At 43.4% G+C, this 16,019-nt stretch overlaps 1 pseudogene; it reads left to right on the forward strand.

Moving 5' to 3' along the window:
- The first annotated feature begins 2,206 nt into the window (after positions 1-2,206).
- On the forward strand, positions 2,207-5,802 carry LOC119443915 (putative nuclease HARBI1; annotated as a pseudogene).
- The last annotated feature ends 10,217 nt before the right edge of the window (positions 5,803-16,019 follow it).

Here is a 16,019-nt window from a genome sequence, read left to right on the forward strand (position 1 = left end):
GAATGGGACGGTAGTTTAAGGGAGAGTCTTTGTTACCTGCTTTGAAGACTTAAACGACCTTCCCCACTTTCCAATCACATGGTAAGGCACCTGTAGACAATGACTGCGAGAATAATAGACTGAAACATGCCACAGATATATGCTTAGTATTCTTTAGAATCTTTGAGTTGATTTCGTCTACACCAGAAAAACTACTTAATTTGTTTTTTTTCGATGATTGACAGTATGCCATTTGTCGAAAACACAATGGGCGGCATATGCAATGATATGTTAGTAGATAGCGGAAAGTCTGGGGGGGGGGGGGGTAGTTTCTTTTGTAAACACTGAAAAAAAATGCTTCATTGAAAATATCAGCGCACTCGGCATCTGTGGCTGTTTCGCCTGCTGCATTCGTCACGCTGATAGTGCGAGCTTCTTGAGGATTTAAAATGCGCCATAATTGCCGAGGATTTCGAGTAAGTAGTTGCGGTAGGTCGACGTTAAAAAAATATTTTTTAGCAGTGCAAATGGCACTCAGGTAGGCGTTTTCTGCGATGTGGTAGTTTGACCATGCCTCGGTGCTTCCAAGACGCGTGGCTAGTCGGAAGCGACGTTTCTTTTTGTTTTCAAGCATTCTTAGTGCTTTGGTGAACCATGGCTTATTTTGATTCGTGTGCATAGTTATTCTTGGTATATATTTGTTAACGAGTTCATTAATTTTGTTTCTAAATAGTGTCCACTTCTCTTGAAGTGAGTGCATAGGGAATGTCTCGAAAGTTGAAAAGAAGTCGCCTAACTCATTATTAATAGCTTCGTAGTTTCCTTTATCATATAAGCATATAGTTTTGTTGGATTTTTGTTTTGGTATGGGTTTAAACGTGAAGGTGGCATGGATTACTTTATGATCGCTTACCTCATGCAGGTAAGTTATCGATGATAGACTGTCGGGATGGCTGGTTAGTATAAGGTCGAGTACATTAGAGGTGTCTTCTGTAACCCGTGTGGGCTCTAGTATAAGTTGAGTTTGACTGAAATTAAGGCACACATTAACAAATTATTTAGCACCATCATTCCCTACGATTTCGCTCAAGATGTTATTAAGTTTATGTGAAAAATATGGAATGTTATGTGGTGGTCTGTAGCAAACGCCCAAAAGAACAATCTGCGGTGAAGCGTGGCAGATTAGCCATATCATATCATATCGGCGATAAGCACAGCACCGCCTCGTGAGATTTTGCTATCTTTCCGGTAAAGGCAGAAGTTCGGCAGATCAGCAAGAACCTCGCTATCGGTGATATCGTCAGTTAGCCAGGATTCAGTTATTATCAGCAAATACAGCGATGGCGCACGAATGGTCGAAGCTGAATGTTTCGTGACGGTCCAAAAGAGTAAGCGAGTTACTAGCTGTAATATATATTTGCTACAAGGTATTGCAATTTACAAAACAGCTACGCTTTAAGCCTTGTGCGCAGCAAGAACAAATCTATCGGAACTGAGCACACCCGCGAGCGATTAGGCAGAAAATAATCAGATAGTGGCCGCACCGAGGAACTTCAGAGTCATACTTACAAGCCGCTGCTTCAAAATATTTATTTGCCGAATAAAGAGCAAAGAGCAAAACACACTAATCCTGACTGAATTCATGAGCGGAATGTTTGAATAGTTTGGAATACATATTTAGCCCCGCTATTAGAACAAGCCCTATATACGCTGCTTGCGCCGTTTGGACATAGCTTAATCAGCTCCGAAAGCGCTTTTGCATGTTCTCTGAAGCTGTGATAAAAGCTTCCTGTCGTCCACCTAGTCACCGTCTATGATATATCAGAAAACGGAGGTTTTCTAAGCCGCGCCAGCGTCATACACTTCCATTGTAAACAAGGAGGCAACGGAGGCGGCTGAGGCAAGCAATGGACGCGTCACCACGTGATCAAACATGGCAGCGCCCACGGGATCGCCGCGAAAAGGGTCAATAGATGGCGTGCGTCTAATGGCGTTTTTCACTGGTCGATTCGGAGCAGGATTTCTTGCTCCGCGGCAACGAATCCGAATTTCACTGGTCGATCAGGAGCGGGTTCGCGCTTTCTACTGGTCGTTTCGGATCAACTCGCTCCGCGCCGGATCGCTCTTACTTGCTCCGCCACCGAGGCGCGGATTCGGGCGGAAATAGCACGCGTCACTTCCGTCTTCAAGTGAAATCGGTACGCACAACATTGTGCTGCTTCGCAAAATGGCTGCGTTCGCTACTGCTGTAGAGCTCGCGTTTAGCGATCAGAGCAGTTCAAGCAGTAGCTCTTCTAGCTCGGACGGCAGCGATTATGAGGTTACTCAGGCGCTGTACGAAGCCTTCTATCGGGAGGCCTTCTCTGAACCGCCGCGTAAATGTCCGAGGATTGTCGGATTCGTTCAGGACGTTGTGCGGCAGTACTCGGATGAGGAGGTAAGCATAGCCCCACTATACTGCAGATATCTCGTTATTCCGTCTGCTAAATATTTACTTGTTTGCAGTTCCGCAGGAACTTCAGAGTTTCGAGAGCTGTCGCGGACAGCCTGATCAGTAGGTTCGAGAACTCTGATTTCTATCCTCGCAGTGATCGTGGCGGGTCCCCTTCTAAAACCGCTGAAGAGCACGTTCTGGTCTTCATCTGGTGAGTCAACAAGTTGTTTTGAGTCTTGTGCGCCTGTTTACTTAACCTTAGGTCATGCTTTCTTGAAGTAGTGAAATATAATGAAATTCTGTGGTGTTCGTTCTGTCACGGCCGCTCGATCAAAACGCACAAGGTGTGCGTTTAGATCGAGCGCTCATATTTTTGCATTCCAAAGTCATTCAAAACCTTAAATGTTTATTTCCGTGAAACGTACATTGACTCCTTTACGCAGAAATTGTTTCTATCTCTTTATATTTAATTTGAAGATTGCCGACACTGCATAAATGTCCAGCATGAGATCAGATCCCCTGGTTCACATGCAACACACCTGAACCGCATTCGTAAATGGCGAAGAAAACGATTGACGCAAGGGCCACTTTTATACATACTGTAGCTTTTACAAGCTAGGCACTATTTTATCTTGCACAATTCGGTTGCAGATGTGAAAGGGTAAAATTTTAACATTTGTGCACACACCTGTGTCATAGGGATAGCATCATAGGCATAGAAGCAGCATGTAATAGCCAGGCTTCCACCCCTACTTCCGTCCGAGAAGCAATAAGGAGTCAGCAGTACATTGCATACCTGGCTAATATTCCGATTCTTCCTACTTTTTTGGTACAAAGATTGCAAGCTCCATATCGTGTATAGCGCCTGAACAGATTAAAGGGCATACCATTATTTGAGCGGTTAGCATTTTATTGCAGGTATTCCATCTAACTCGTTGCTTATACGGATTGTTCATAAAATATGCATACTTTTTCAGGTTTGCTGCAAACAAGGCGTGCTTAAGGGACGTAGCCAGTCGATTCGGCATTGGAGAAGCTACTGCATTCTAGGATTGTTGAGCGCATGCTTGAGTACTTGGTGGAAATTGCCAAGCAAATTATAACGTTTCCAGCAGACCTCGATCAGCTGTCAGAAGACTTTGAGCAGGTAAGAATTTTATTGATGTTTCACTGTTTTATTGATGCCATGCACTCTATTTAGCAACAATAGTCTGCAACATGATGCTTTTCCCCCGATTAAACTTGATCCCCATTTAGGCCAAAAAGCTACTCATTCAATTTAGTTAAGCTGCTTAAATGTTTAATTTCTGTCACAGGTGTTGTTTAATTTGTGGCGACGAGCGACCACGTAGACCGGTAAAGTCTTGGGCTCTCGCGGGAGAAGAAAAACTGACACTTGATCTCTTAGCGTAGCATTTTTAAACCTCTCTCGGAACGCTAGCCTCGGCCAATGCATGCCAGCCGCTTGTGCCTTGTGTAGATGCGAGCGTCTATGTAATTCTCATGCGACGCCTGTGTTGCTACCGCTACAAATTTCTCTTAATATTGCAGGTGTCGGGAGTGCCCAATACAATTGGATGCATTGATGGATCATATATAAGTGTCCGGTGCCCTGCTAAAAAGGTGCGCTCTACATATGTCAACAGGCACAGCTATCCATCGTTGACTCTTCAAGCTGTGTGCGACTACCAGAAGTTTCTGGACGTCACAGTTGGCAGTCCTAGCAAAATCCATGACTCTAGAATTTTCAGGAAGTCTAGGCTGGCAGAGCGGTTGCCTGGCATTTGTTGCTTTGGAAAGTTTCATGTTCTTGGAGATGCTGCTTATCCACTTCGGGATTACCTCATCACACCATTTCGTGACTATGGCCATCTGAATTCAAGTCAACGTGCCTTTAATATAAAATTTTCTGCCACCAGAGTTAAAATTGAGAATGCTTTTGGTGACCTAAAGGGCAGGTTCCGCCAGCTGCTGCACCTGGACTTCTTTTTCGTGGACAAAATGAATAAGTTCATAATTTCTTGTTGTGTATTGCACAACCTGTGCATTAGTTCTGGGGATGTAGATGTGCCACCATATAGTGACGATGTAAGCACAGCGTGGAACTGGCAAGCACCACCAGATGATGACAGCCACAGCTGCGGCCCCCTGACATCGAGTGAAGCCGCACTGCGTCGACAAGGGGAGGAAAAGCGGGGGCGCTTGATTCAAGCAATGCTAGAGAGGAACCTACCCACCTAGCAAGAAGTGCCCAAGATGTGCCAAAGACTGTATGAGTTACCATACACACCAGGAACAGTTATAGAATGCAAAACTTTATTGTAGCAGTTATAAGACCCAACCATGGCCGAGCAAGCGGTGCGACCGATCGCTTCTTTTAACCAATCAGTCGCATGATCGACAGGTCAATGAGACAAGTTGAAAGGCACACCACAAATGCTTTGCATTAACCTTTGAAAGGTTAATTAACATAAGTTGTGCATTTACGAGATAAACTATTTGGAGATCCAACAAATTTGCTAATGGGGCCCCCCCCAATTGTTATTCAGAAAGAATTTATGGCGGCTGCTCTTTATGAAGCGTAATTAAATAAAAGTACCTAAATAAGTAAAAAAGTTACATTAACAAATATTTTACACACAAGATAATAATTGTGCAACAGTTTTCTTTTACATCGTCCGTACAATGCTCAGAGGGGAAAAAAGTGGGGTTGTGTACATGCATGTGCAATGTTATGCATTTTCAAACTGCAGGGATGGAAGTGTTGCTCCAAAAGATAAATGCTGCTCCAAACTCATTTTTGTTAGTAATTGCTCTGAAACGGTGCTGGGAAATTTGATCTCATACTGATTACCAACTGCTACTGTGGCAACTGTGATATGTGACTGATTACTTTTAATTGTGATGCTCAGCTGTATCGGCTTTGATATCGTTTCTGCCACAAGAACAGGTATTTGAAATATATAGCTCATTGAGCTGTATTTTTGAACTTGACTTGCAGAGTATTTTTGTGAAATGTAAAAGTGACCGAGATGAATTCGATCTCATACCGATTATTAACTGCTGCTTTGGCAACGGTTATATGTGATTGTGGTTACTTCTATAATGTGTTGCATAGCTTTACCGGTTTGATGTCATTTCTGCCACAAGTACTGGTATTTTTATTATATAGCTCATTTTACTGTGCGTTCGAGACCAATCCGTCTTCTGAATTGTTTGTTTCTTGCAACTTGCATTGATTAGTGTATGTGTAATATGTTTCATAATAAATACTAATATTATAAGATGCTTCAGTGATGCTTTTAACTCCAGGAGTCGTATGGAATATCTTGCCATCTGCTCCAAGTACACCAATAGATGCTCGTAACTAGCATTTTTTCTGCTCCAGAAAGTAAAATGTTGCTTCCATCACTGAAAGTGTGATTGCTGTATGTTAGTGTAATGTCAAGGAGCATCATCTTTGCAATAAACATGTTTTTATTACATTTTAATCATTTTGGTCGAGGCCAAAAGCTTCACGCAGAAGGCTCATCTTTTCTGCATGCATCTGCTCCCGCCGCTGCATCTTCTCAAGTCTTCTTTCTTCTTTTTTTGTTGTCTCTCTCTGCTTTCCGCTTTGCCCTGCGCTCTTCTATCTCTTCAACCTTCTCCAAGAACGCAGTCATTTGGAACATCCGGGCTGTACTTGGCCGATTTTTTCTTCCGTCATCTCCGGGCTGCTGCTCCTGCTCAAGGGAACCAGCAGCAGTCTCTGTGGTACTACTAGCCGAACTTGCAGGGCTAGATGTGCCAAGGTAGATGGACTGTGATGCTGGTGACTGTGGATGTGTCTTTCTCGACACCACACCGCTTGCGTCCCTCACCACCTCTGGCTCCAGGCTGTCGTCGAGCCACCTAATCTTATCTAGCTCATCCTCATAGGGGACCTCAGTTGGCGAATTGCCCGATATGTTATTTTCAACTGATGCTATATTTTTTCTCTTTAGCACTGTTTTATATCTTGTGCAACATTGCTCTCCGCTCTTGATCGTGCCAATTCTTTGTCTCAGCTCTGCTGCAATTTTTTCAAACATTGCCTTTTATTTTTGAATTTTTTTAGAGGGCCCACTTGAGGGAAGTAAGTTCCATACAAATCAAGCAGGAGCTTTGTTTCTCCACTTGTCCATTCGCACCCTGGAGCTGGAATGTTCAACAACAAAATACATTTTTTAATATTTATCACCATTTCGCTTAATGTACCCAGCACTAACCTTGTAAAGGAAAAGTACATAATTGTTTCAAACTTCAAAAATGAAGTTTGAGCTGGGGACATGGCAATAAAGACTGTTTTTTATTTATGGGAATAAATTGATGAAATTTGGCATGCATGTGTGATTTGTTAGCTGATATCATAACTGAAATCAGTTTTGTGCTATCAATTATAGTTACATTATAGAGTTACAACCCTTGACAGCCTCTAATGGTCATCCTAATATTAATTACACATACGTTTGCCAAGATTTTCTCATCAGCATGTTTGCAAAGGTCCATTCTGTGCAATAAAGCTATTGGTTTATTTTTAAAATGCCATAATGAGCACCAAATTGTTTTTTTGAACTTTCCTATGCATATTGTCTAACTAATGGCCTTTGCAAAAAAAATTTATAAGGTGCAGATGAAATGGACAGCTGTGTTGCACTCAATGATTAAGTGCAAAAGATAGAATGATTTTTTCTTCATTCATTGTGAAATGGCACTGGGATGACTGAAAGCAACTCCACAAAAAAAGAAAGCTGATGAAACAGCTCCAAATCCGATTTTTTGGCAATTTTTGATGACAGCACCCTAGGAAAGTGCTGTTTTCTCAATTTCTATGGTGTATTTTGTTATAATTCACAACGAGGTAAATGAAGTTTCGAGGATCTGGGAAAAAAAATAAATCGGATAATCGAAAATTTTGATCATGCACGTCCCCCTTAAGGATAAACAGCTGCACATGCAGTTTGTGTATCCTTTTACGGACGTACCAGCACCCATGTAACTATAACACAAGATAAAAGCAGTAATAATCTATTAGATAAACTTGCAAAAAATTTTGAATCCTGTTTAGAGAATGTCGCTTTAACAGGAACAAACTGAATAACTCAATACCAATTGCAACTTTCAACTGCACAGCTTATTGGGAAAATTTCTATATGTTTGTCTTAAACCAGATCAGCTAGGTACCGGTCTTTGCTGCCATTTATTTGCACTAAGCATTTCACTTTTAGAGAATGTTCAGTACCGATACCTCAGACTGGTTTTGTGGGGAGCAAAATTGTGCTTTCGAGAAAAAAAAAGGTTAGCCTTTTGTTAATGGGGCAGCCTATTCTGAGCAGCAGACTGCTTATTCTGAGCCTGGAACGAGTTTTGTTGTATACACACTGACTTTAGAGCTGTGTACAATGAATGAGAATGGTGGGTATCCCCCTCCAGCACTTCAGCGATGAAACAAATATTTACACACAGTTCACATCACATTGTTTGTGACCCCGTAAAAGTTTTTTTTACAAGCTGAGGAGCTTGTTTCAGTGTAAATTTGGAAATGTCACATAAAAACAAAGGGTCTCTTCAGGGACGAAACCATAACCCCTGCCACCCTCCTCATTTCCATTAGAGCCAATGGTGAATGTATTGTAAGCGTACTTACCACGCGCAGCAGCCTTTCTTATCTGGCCAGCCCCACTTGTGGATGCACCATTGGATGCAGCTGAACCTGTGTTTGATAGTTCAAAAGCACTAATGTAAATAAACCATTAAGGTAGACCTGACAGTGCACATACATTCTTGAGGCATTATCTTTACTTGTTGCTTATTGAGACATATGGCATCCTATAATTTTGTCCATCATTCTTTTAACTGAGCATTCGTTCTTTACAAAACGAATAGTGCAAGTGCTAGGACAACGAAAAAAAAAAAGCTTTTTTAGTGTCTTGACAAAGGCCTCTGCCCCTAATGTATTAGGCAGCAGACATTTTGAATAAATTGTTCATATATGAGTTAACGCATTGACGAACATGCTTATTACGGTATACATAGTAATATCTCGGCCAAACAAATTATTATTTGTACAATACACAGTTCCTTTCTAATGTGGTCACAAACTGATACGTCATAGTGAAACATCTTTCCAACACAAAAAATACACAAGCACATATTGTACTAAAGACTAAACATTTCTTACACATTTCAAAGTATACAAAGAAAGCCAACATAACTACGACATTGGTTATTGTCATTCACATTCAAGCATTTAATAATATAGTAATAATAATATATATAATATAATCTCATCGTTAACATGACGGGGCTTGGTTAGGATTGTGTTGCTTCACAAAGATAGCTTATCAAGCACCATGTTATCTGGATGTGACATTCACTAATACATTTATCAGCATGGTGTGAGAAGTGGATAGTGTCATCTGAGTCTATTATATAGTATGATAAGCTACTGATGATTTTTGTATCATTTATATGAATGTTAAAAAGTATTGTCTCCATGTGCTTCTTTGGGAGGTGTCTGCTCCTAAATTGACAACTCTTGAGTTTGTCCTAAAATTCTGACACATTTTTTTCTGTGCTTCAAATATTACTTGAGAAGGTCACGGGGAACCATTAAAATCGCAATGTTCTTGTTTGGTGAACATTATTGAGCCTGTGAAAAGCCTCGGAAAATAAACACACCTAAGGTTAGTATTTTCCCTCAAAGCCATAGAAAAATAAATAACGCTTGTAGAGCCGTGGTGAACGGGACGGACAGGCGCCTTTTCTGTCTCTTATGTCTAACAAAAAGAGAACCGAGCACGCGCGCCGATTGTGGTGAGGGTTTTATAGAGAGATCAGTACGATGCGCGAAGTTTCCGCGAAAGTAAAGCTAAAGATAAGGGAGCTCGCGCACTAATATATCGGCATCGCGGGTCGGATTATGTGTCCGTGCGCCTGGCTAGTGGCGCTCGCGAAGTTTTTTGTGGCTGTGGTATGCGCAGTCGCCGTGCCGGTGCAGACCGTAAACGCCGCTGAAAGCGATTTTATACAGACTATATTGTTGAGCGCAGAGCAACTTGCCATTTACTGATGATCCATTTTCTTCATTGGTCGAAGCGTCGGCGTCACAGTTGGCAGCACCTTCAAATACAGAAAGCAGAAAACAAGAATAACAACTTGCGGTCAGAATTGAAAACAAAGAGGGCTGTTTTGTAAGCGTAAGCCACTTGGGATCTCACGAAGCGTGCAATGCTTTTTATAGAGGTGGTAAACTCGACCTAATCGCCGAGCATTGGGAAATACACGACAGTGCGCGTGCGTAGGTATATAAAACTAGGGATTTTATGTCGGCTGAAACGTGACACCTATAACCCATTTTTGTGTTTAAAGACAGATTTTCCGAAAGGCTTCTAGGGGGCAAATCGCCCGGAGCTACAGAAGTTAATTGCAATATCCTATAAATATATACAACTCTCCAGCACGAGTTTTTCTGCATAATTAAAAAGTTTGATAATTGAATTGTGCTGCTAAGTACAACAAGAAAGCTGCATACATGAGCTCGACGCTTGAGGCACGTTCGTTATATCTGAACACGTGCTTAATAACAACACGTGCTTAAGCATACTATGCGACAAAAAATATTCCTTGGCTAACTTGACTGTCTAAATTGACACGCGGAATTTGATGTTATGAACCATGTCAAGTAAGTGCCACTTACCGTTGGACTCATTTCCACCTTTCCCGAGGATATCCAGCAACAGCCGGCGCACAGAAGGCGTAACTTCCACGTTGTTCATGCTCGATGTTTGGGGGTGCGACACCGAAATGACGGGCTCCCCGACTGCCAAAGTCAAAACACGCGCGGCGGACGGCGACTTTGGTTGCCGTGGAAACGTAGAGCGGAAGTCGAGCATAGTTTCCGGAACCGGTTTGTGCGACGTGTACGCGAACTTCCTGTATGATCCCCCGCGGAGCGTTTTTGCTTTCCACTGGCAGATTCGGATTCGTGAAATCCGAGCGCTCGCTCCAGGATTTCGGCGGCTGCTCCAGATCGACCAGTGAAAAACGCCATAAATGTCGTACAAAAATCCCTCACGTGACTCGATCCTAGGCACCTAGGGACAAGATCATTTAGGGACATTTGAGAAGGCGCGATGGTGGCGCCAAGTGACGACGGCGTGAGATCACTGAGATGGCGTGTTCGTTCTCAGCGTGATCGTTCTCTGGCCCGCGCCGACCGCGGGTTGTTCAACATTGCGTGTGTGATTGTGCTTGCGTTGCTTGTGTATTGGTTGTAGGTTCTGTGTTAGTTGGCGGAAAGCCGTGAGTAGTGCTTGTGTGGCAGTGCGGCTGTGGCCTCGGTGAGCTCTGGCAATACAGGACCTGCGTTGTGTGATCCGTGTTCCTTGACAATGCGGAGGTGGTGACGATTGAAATGTCGAAGTGGCGTAGCGCCTCGGCAGTGCAGTTCAGCGAACCGCGTCCGTCTTTGCATAACGGACGTCGAGGGATGGGCTGCTCTCTAAAAGTAATAAAAATGTGACTGCGTCGACCGCCCACGGTTCAGCGCTGAATGTGTGGTTCAAGTACTGTGCTTGAAACGAATGGCGCAGCTGTGGTGGCAGAACGCCATGAGGCCTCAGTTTGTGCTCTTTGCTTGAAACGAGTGGTGCAGCTGTGGTGGCAGACTGCCGTGAAATCCGTGCTGCGCAGACGCTCGAAATATCCCATTCACGTCGGCGTCTTGGCAACGGCCAGTTCGCGAACCGGCGCCCTGGAGCGGCGCCTCTGTGCCCGCCCTATTCGGTAGCGTGGACGCAATAATATTTAATTAACCAGTCCTTGCTTGACAGACGCCGATGGCGAAGGTGCTGCGATATGCTGCCGGCCAGCTTTGCAGTTTTTCTCACATTAAAAGCATGTAGCATATATACATGCCTAGCATGTGTTATAAGACAATGTCTACCATGAGAAGATTGTCAGGAGTGCCCCAGTACTGCTCCCAATCTGGCATTCCACGCTTTGCATGCCCTGATCAGTAAGCATGATGACAATATGGGCCCATTTTCTTCAAAGTGAGCTGCTATTCTGTTTGCAAAATGGGGAGGCTAGCTAAGCTGGTTTGTTCTTTGTGTTTTGTCAATTTGATGAGAAATTCTTGGCAATGTTCTTTTAAGGTGCTTTTAAAAAAAATAAGCCTACTAAAAAACTGCACCATTGGCAGTGTTCTTTGGTGGTGACAGAAAGGTGAAACTGCAGATGAACAAATTGGTCATGCCCGCATTTTTGGAAAACTTAAGAGCGATATCGGCACCCACAACCATACAACTGTGATTGAGCCATGGATGGCCACATGCTTTCTGCACAAATTATAGGCCCTTACGCAACATCAGTGAAGAGCCAACAGGCCAACGTACTGTGTTCCCTTCGACCTAGGCAGTCTACAGTTCATTGTTGTCGCAACAGCTGATCGCCCCGCAAGTTCACAGCCTGTGCCTTCTGCTGCTACTACGGTCAACTCGTCACCCATGCACAACACTTCTAGTTGCCCTAGTGGTAGTGCGGTTGCTTCTAAATATTGAGTAACCACACATTGTAGGCTACAAGGGCATTGTTGCACTGCATCTCATCTCCATGTGTGTTGTGTTGCTGTTTGCATACATGTCCTTGTTTGATAAGTGCTCTGAATTTTTTTCACTACTGCAATGTCTTGACTGCACTGTGGCAGTGTTGTATGCACTATCGATTAACCTCCATATACACAAGTGCTTTGATCATCAATCTTCAAAAAAATACGACCTCCATGCTGCTCCTTCCTTCACAAGAAAGCTTGTATATCAAACATTATTCTTGCCCCAACTAGAATTGGCAGGTTCAATTTGGTCACCTCATCAGACATATCTAATCCGCATTCTTGAGTATAGCCAAAACTGTGCTGCACGTTTAATCGCCAGGGATTGCAACCAATATTTGAGCGTATCTAACATTACGTTGTCATTGTCACTACCATCCTTGGAATCATGCCGGAATGTAGTGTTGCTTTGTCTGCTACATAAAATCATTCATAGTGAGCTCTCATCCACCTTGCCTCTTGTTTGTCCATCCCACACATCTAGGTGCTTGCACAATCGCCTTAGCGTCCAGCACATTTTTGATCGAACTAATGCCTTTGACTTATCTGCTTTGCCACGTGCCATTAGGCATTGGAATGGTCTTCTCGATAACATTGCTGACATTAACAATACTATAACCTTCAGACAAAAAATCAGTATGTTTGGGTAGTTTCAAGTGTTTCTATTTTCTATTTCTGGCATATGTAACTTGTTTTATGTAATTATGCAATCGTACTATTCACTGTATAACCCAGCTTTCTAATGGTAGACTTTTACTTCACGATTTTATATTTTCTGTTCTTTTCAATTTATCGCGTTGATCTTGTGTCGCTGTTTATATTTCTAACGTTGTATAACTTTTTCGCTCCTTTGTTATGTGATGCCCTCCCCCCTCCACACAATACTCCTTCTGGAGCCTGTGACGTAGATGAATACATAAACCAGATGGCAGTACTGTTTCTTGTGAAATCAAAATTGTGTATATTGTTGTGGTTTTACCAATAGAAGCTCTAAATTGTAAATTGTTCTCCTGCATTGCCGGCAACGTATCCGTAACAGGCCAGTTGTGTATATTGCCTAGAATTACCGTTCTTAGACCCTGAAAAGTGTGGAATATCCTATCTTCCTGTCTGTCCGGGTCTTTATCCATTTTTCTGTAAACTTGGGTCACTGGGTGATCCATGGTATAAGGGGTAGAGCACTGGGGCTGTTGTGCTGAGGACACCCAGTTTGAAACAAAAATAGGTCACGAGGTATGGGCCGGGCCGCTCATCAATGACAAAAAAAAATTTCTTAGGTGCTGGGCAGATTCGAATCGAATGTCAAGCACCGACTTAGCGGCAACCCTGCTAACAGGCGTAGCATGTCCAGAGGGACTCGTGAGAGAGGAGCCCGGCTCACACATGACTGATCTCTGTGGTGGCAATACAATGTCTCTACATTGTTTCAATGCTATCGTATTAGCATCGGCATCATCGTGAAATGGGTTGTGCCAACTCTAGGTTGTTACAGCCAGAAAAATGGGTATGTGAGCAGCCATGGTGAGGGCACCCCAAAGCTCCAGTAAATATGATGCCTGCATGCGCTCACCCCCCCCCCCTTTCACCATTCAGTGCAGAGTAGGGACAACTGCGTCATTTGCAACTGAACAGAAGTTACAAATAAAGAGTTCCATAGTAAAATTTACTTTATTTTTCGTTAATTGTACATAATGACGGGAGTCTGCAGTCAGGCATTCCACTCACTAAGGCACATGGAAACAAAACAGGAAAACAAAAATGAGTAGCTCATGAAAAATTAAGCCCTCGAACATGCAATATACATCCATCACCTGTGCACCATCAGCCCGATTACAACTTTTCTATTACTGTGCAAATATAGCTGTAGCCATTTGCCTTTGCACACTCTTCTTTCAGTGGTTTATGGGTTCAATTCATTAGATATCTTTAGTGGCACACCTAATTTCTTTTTTGAGAAGCTCAATCACCACATACCTGTGATGCTTTGTTTCCCAAGCACCAAATAATGCCAGCAACCTCATCACGTTATCATGGCAATCTCTTAAAAGTCACAATTTTATTTGGTCATTTTGACAAGATTGCCAAGCTGATTAAACATGAATTGCACTGAATCCTATATAATCTCAACTCTTTCCTTGATCGGCACCAGTATATCAAGCTTTAAGTTGACAACTTGAAGCATCACTTTAATATTCTTCACAATAGGTAGGTTATCTTTATGTTTGCTTGGATTGTTACACATTTTTGATGGCAAGCGCCATAACACTTCCAGATTTTGCGAGAACTTTCATTTTTCAACTTCTATTTCATCAGTGACTCCACCACACCTACCGGTGTGATAGTTTTCTTTGCATACAAGGAGTATGTTATACTTTCACAAGCATCATCCAAATCTGGTTCACGTTCAAGGCATTCACCAGACATGGTAAAGCAACATTTGGCGGCAATTGCAGCAAATAGAGCAATGTAACAGTCAGAAAGCAACCAACCTGCGATTGTACAGCAAAATCCCATTTTTGCAGCTACTCTGACGCCATTGCTGTAATATAATATGTAGAAAACATACAGCCTAAGCTAATGATCAAAGAACTGCTCAGTGACAACAGAAATTCAGACATGTGATCAAACAACCGCTCAGTGATCCACAGATCCAGAACAACCGCTCAGTGATCCACAGATCCAGACGTGATGCTGCAGCAACTGTGGAATTCCTTTAACGTGTTTTCACAGTACACCCATGTGCACAAGAAATCTAACACTATAGGGTATACCATTTGGGCAGCTGCTTTGGTGCTGCTACCACTGCCAAAGTCCTCCCCGCAGGGGCGTCTGCGTGAGCAGGCGTTTGGTGACTTGCGACACCACGTACCCGAGCACATGGGGGTTGGACCCTCCTGCGTGTAGCCGTGCGCGGCTTAGCCGTGTCTGGGGAAAGGGGGATCCTGGGGGTTGAGCCGATGCCGGGTGTTCGGACCTTTAAGGCCCCCCGGCTGAGGCAACACACCTCTTTGGCCTCTGCTTCACATAGACGGCACCCCCGGACTGACCCACCCGGGGGAAATCGGTGGTCGCCTTTTCCTGTCCCCCTCTCCAACCTTTTGCTTTCCTATCTCCTTTCTTTTGCTCTCCTATCATCTCTTCTCTTCCGTTACTTCCAAATCTTCACAGGCGGCTTGGGTTAACCTTGTGTATGTGCCCTCCCTTGGGTATAATATATTAGGTTATAGTGGCAATATACGGTTGGCGCCTGCAGCCTTACGCGTTAGGTGCTGCAGCGTCCCCTAGTTGGGCTCCGTGGTGGGTGGCCGCCATTGCCGCCGAAATAAAACAAACCGTTATGGGAACACCAGCTTTTCCCCGCATACTTGATCGTCATCCTCTAAAGAGGGGACGCACCGATGAACTTTGCCTATCTTTCAACCGACCAAAAGATAACTATCCAAAATACCATGTTGTACACAGTGAGAACTCTCAAAAACCGGCCAGATCAATTTCACCATTCATTGTTGCGAAATCTTTAACCGAAGCTTTAGGGTCAGGTTACAAAGTGATCAAAATGGCTAGCGGAGACCTTCTTCTTGAGGTCCCTCAGAAACAGCAGTACGAGAAACTCGGCAACCTTGTGACGTTCGGCAACATACCCATTTCTGTATCACCACACCGATCAATGAATAGCTCACGCGGAGTCGTATCAGAAGCAGACCTCCTAGAATTATCGGAAGCAGAACTCCTGGAAGGGTGGAAAGATCAAAACGTCACCAATGTAAAACGTATCATCATCAGACGGGACAACAAAGAAATCCCCACCAAACATCTTGTGCTAACATTTGGATCTAGCGTTCTGCCTGAAACAATCGAAACAGGATACATTAAGTTAACTGTCCGACCATATGTCCCTAACCCTAGACGGTGCTTTCAATGCCAAAGATTCGGCCATGGCTCGCAGAGCTGTCGTGGTCAAATAACTTGCGC

The sequence above is a fragment of the Dermacentor silvarum genome, chromosome 3 (assembly GCF_013339745.2).
Source record: "Dermacentor silvarum isolate Dsil-2018 chromosome 3, BIME_Dsil_1.4, whole genome shotgun sequence".
Lineage (NCBI taxonomy): Eukaryota > Metazoa > Arthropoda > Arachnida > Ixodida > Ixodidae > Dermacentor > Dermacentor silvarum.